The sequence below is a fragment of the Atta cephalotes genome (assembly GCF_000143395.1).
Source record: "Atta cephalotes unplaced genomic scaffold scaffold00028, whole genome shotgun sequence".
NCBI classification, from domain to species: Eukaryota; Metazoa; Arthropoda; class Insecta; order Hymenoptera; family Formicidae; genus Atta; species Atta cephalotes.
Genome location: NW_012130092.1, coordinates 3,082,623 through 3,087,725, shown reverse-complemented (window position 1 = coordinate 3,087,725; position 5,103 = coordinate 3,082,623).

Here is a 5,103-nt window from a genome sequence, read left to right as displayed (position 1 = left end):
ATTACCTGAGATAAAAAAAGATATTGGTTTCCAAAGTATTTTTAATAAAATGATAAATCTAGTCTATCAATTGCAAATGCAGTTTATTAAAAAATTTATTCTCATTAAAAAACTTCTTTTCACCGATTCAATTATAATTATTGGGTTGTCCAGAAAGTTCGTGCCGATATTGAAGGAAAATTGAAACGCAGAAAATTTTAATTTAATAAATGTATACTAAAATTTAAATTTTAGTCGGCACGAACTTTTCGGACAACTCAATATTTATTGAAAAATATTTCTATTCAAACATAGTTTGCAAACATTTTTATCACGTGTTTTCTTGCTTTCGACGTCATATTCTGAGATAATAGTGATAAATAAATAGAAGCCCACACTTCAATTATTTCTTAATCAGGACCTGCACTGATTTGATATTTTTATGATGAAGACATAAACTATGCTTAAAGTGAAGAAAAACGCATGTATCAAAGTTACATGTTTTCATGTTTTTTAAATAAATATAATTATATTATATTATTAGCTTCCTTCTCTTAAGACTAATAATAACATATCATTAAATAAAAAAAAATTCTAAAGTTTCCTTTACACTTTTCGATCTTCGCTACCTCAATTTCATTTTAGCGAAACTGTCTATATCGTACTCGATCAGACATGCGAAGTAAAGTGACGGTAAGGATATCAACGAATGCGAATCGGCGCAACTTATTGTCCCATCAGCAAGATCGAACGATCGCGGCTCTTTAGAACGAATCGGGAGGGTTTCTTACACGTCATATTATGGTGTCAACGACTTCATCGTGGACCACAAACCGCTGGCATCCGTGTATCGAGAATGAATGGCGTCGCGACGGGTGGCAGGGAGGCACATACAATTCGAATAAAATGTATCAATTCTGTCCTCATGACGCCGGGGTTCCTTTCCTCGAGGATCGATTGTGCGTTCCTTGAAGGAAGGAAGTCCTGCAACGGACAACATCTATTATTAATACGCGATATTATTCAATTATGCGAATTACAACGATGGAACAAGCTTAATAAATATTGTAACATTCTATAAATATTGTAATATTCTATAGCGTAAGAATTTTATTCATTATGCCTTCTAATGTTCATTTTTATCAATTTGAATCAATATTAATCTTGATTTAATTTAATCTTTATCTTTTCAGAATTTTCAGAATTAGAAAATAAAAAGTGAAGTTAGCATTTTTATAGGACGAGAAAGTCATTGTAGTGTAAAACATATTTTGAAGCAAGAAATACAATGAAAATAATGAATTACAATGAATGTTACACATAATACTGTAAGATTTAAAAATGGATCTTATTTTTTAAAGGTCTATCTATAATATATTGATAAAAATGAATTAACAGAAAATTTTTTCTTATATCTTAAGCAATTATAACTTTGTATCGAATCTTTTATATCAATAACAGTATTAACACACATATATGCACGTGAATGCAGGGGAGATTAGATATAACTAAGAAGCTTATAATCGCTTGATAGTCGTTCATTTAAAGATATACGTACTGTATCCATCGACGCTACATCGCCGTCGATACATCACGATGGAAGTAAAATTCTGCATTACACGATTTATTCGATTACAATTACATACATACACACAAACCTCCTTTCATATTTTTATTGTTAGCTATGCATCGTTTAACACATTATTACACAAAGAGAGAGACAGGTCAATGCATCTTCGTGTTGCAACTCATAATGCAACTTCGTAATGCAACTACAATGCGAAATAGCAGAATTGGTGAACACAAGTTAAAACAGAAAATTCTGTATTCTTGTGTTCGTCCTTTTTTTACGTTCCAATATTGCGTTGTCAAACTAAAATAAGGATAGAAAGGACAGAAAGGAAAGAAAGGGCGGAAGGGTTCAGATGTGTTCCTTACCAGATGAAAAACGTCAGTCCCATGTCAGTTTCTTCGCAAGCGGAGCAAGCAAATCAAACGACATCCTCTCATCTAGGGTTTAGACGCATTATTTTAGGTATATTTTTTTAAAGATATGGAGAAAAATATTAAAAAAAACAATGTATTGCGACGTTTTCCTGTTTGCAGTTTTTATTGTATTGTAATTCGTAAACATACATCAGTTTTAGTAAAAAAACAAACTTTATTTACTTTATTTACTCTACAGTGCAACTTTATATTTACTTTACAGTTACAATAGAACAAAGCTACTGAGAGGTTTTAAAAAATTCCGTTGTAGACAGGTTGTAGTTTCACACCAGAAAATATTTATCTTGTCAACTTCGCAATTAGATAATGATTTTATCTTTCTAAAACTGGAAGCTCTATACAATAAATTTAAATTTATACTTGATTGCCGTAGAATTTTGTCATTAGAATAAGAATAAAAACTAAAAAATTTGTTTTTTTTTGTAAAATTGTAATATCGTGTTTGCAATTATTTATTTGAAATTGAAAGAAATTTATTTGTCAAATTCAAACAGAGAAAATATCAATTTATAACTAAATATAAAAAAATGTTAAAATTAAAAATGGTAAATTTTTAAATTTATTTTTATCACATTTTTGAAAAAATTAAATATATAGTTTTCACGTAAAAATAAAATTAAACACTTTTATATAACGTTGGTATAAGAAAAGATTTATACTTTTAAAAAATACTACTTAATATTTCTTTTTATATGATTCTTTTAAAAATAGTTACCTTTGTATAAAGAAATTCTGCAAGATTTGCAGATGAAATATTTTTTTCATTATATATATTACTTAAAACGCTTTAAAATCACAAGATGATTATTTTGATTTTTTATATTCTATGCTAAAATATATTTTGAAAAAAATTCATTTAATTTTTTAGTCAACAGTATAACTACAATTCTATTTAAATAATTTATTTTTTACTAATTTAAACTTAAAATTAAAAAGAGAGAGAAAGACATCAGCACCCAGTCAAAGATTTTAAAAAGATGTATTATTACGTTAATGCGGTAATCAACTACATTTTATAAAAAGATGTACTAATATGTTAGCGACTGCGAATATGTTAATTTCTCTGTAATTATTTCTATTTTACTTTTTATTTTCAATTTATTTTTATAATCTTTGCCATAATTAATTTGTTTCTATAAAGGATTAATAAAAATCAGTGCAAAAGGAATATAAAATTTTTATTCTAATATTAATTAGTTAAGAAAATAATGTAGAAAGTGAAGATTACTTCGATCCAAATTCCAGTTATTTTTGCAGGCAAGCTTATTTTTTTAGAAAATTCAAAAATTAGTATATTAGTATCTTGTATCCGCGTTTCCTTCGATTTTTTTCTCAAAAGGCATCGTAAACAGTGCAAACACTCGACATAACGACGTGATGTATCACTGACTTCGCCATCACTGCTTTCTTCCATCGGACGTTGTGTCGGCGATTTTGCTGTAGCGGCGGACCGTACCGTGTACGACGTGTGTTATTCTAGCCCGAGCGCGCGGTGCCTTAAGTAACGCAAAAACACGGGCGAGTGCTCTGTCCGTGAAACTTTATCCAACTTCTGTTGTAAGTAGCTTCTAAGCGACATTACCTTTCTTTCGCGAGGGCGTTCATAAACTCTGCGAGTACTATAAATTGATTTTTCCCCCAGGAAGGATAAGTCGTTGCTGCCACTTGCGTCCCTCCCTCTTTCACCCTCTTCACCTATCTTTTTCCATCCTGTGAGCACCGCTAATAAGTCGTCTAATAAACGAATCTTTAGTGCTTCCTTCATTTATTTTCCTACGCGTCGCTTTTCCTCGTAATTTACTTTCATCATGAATAATATAACACCACAGCATTTTTTATTATAGCTTGTTCTTATTATAACTTGTTCGATTCATGCTATCAAAGTGACTCTGATAGCATGATAACGTCACAAATGATTATGATTCGTGTTATTGCAAGGAAAAAACGGTTTTTGCTGAAGTATTTAAAAATTCAGCTTGATACAGAGCTGAAAATAAATTTTGTTGGGCTATCAAAATAATTGATTGCTAGAAAATTTTTTTGCAGCATTGCTCATTATGCTAGAGTTCTCTACATAATTATATTTTGATGATCCAACAAAATTATTTTCAAACTTATATCTAATTAATCTATATAAATTTTTTAATACTTTAGCAAAATCGTTCTTTCCGTGCGCGTCCCGACGCTATTTATCTTGCGAACGGTATAAATAAATTCGCTAAATGACGAATTTGAATTTTCAACTTACAGACTTCTCGCTGCGATAAATTTCGTAATCTGCTTTACTCTAAGTCGCTTGTCTACACGAAGAGAATGATGAAGTATCTTAAAATTTAATTAAGTACAAATCTGAAAATAATTTTGTTGGATATCAAAATAATTATGTTACAGACATTCAATATTCATAATGTACTGTAAAAAGTTTTAACATTCTGACAATCAACATCCTCATACATAATTATTTTGATTCAGCTATGATAATCCAACAAATTTATTTTCATTCACATCTGTGTGTATCTAGTTAAATTTTTTAACTTTAGCAAAATCGTTCTTTTTATATATGATATATTACTACATTATACTACTTCGTCAGTTGATCGCGTTTAATGTATGTATGATTCAGTTCTATAACAAATCTGTAATAATAATCTCTATCAACCGATGCGAGAGAAGAAACGTTAATCTGTAGCAATAACAGCAACATATGCTTTCTCGTCCTGCTTTCATTCTTCAATCTACATATATTTTTAGCGTCCTTTTTACAATCCATTCGAGACTGTTTCCGACAAAAAAGTAAATAATTGACGAGGAACTGTTCTATACGTATACCTGTGCGTGATTTCGAGATTTACATGCGGATAACATTCGCGTCACGCATCGACATAAAAATCGCGTCGTCCTGCCGTGCGTGCGTCATTAAAAGAACAGACATCCAGAAAAGGCCGGAATTTAACGAGCTCCTCGGAAGGATCTGCAGTCTAGATGCAATTCGCTCGCGTGTCCTCTCTCTCTCTCTCTCNTCATATCNTANACANATACTAACTTAACTTTACTACGTTACGTTACGTTACGTACGTTAACTTAACGTTTAAACGTTTTAACTTTACGTTAACTTAC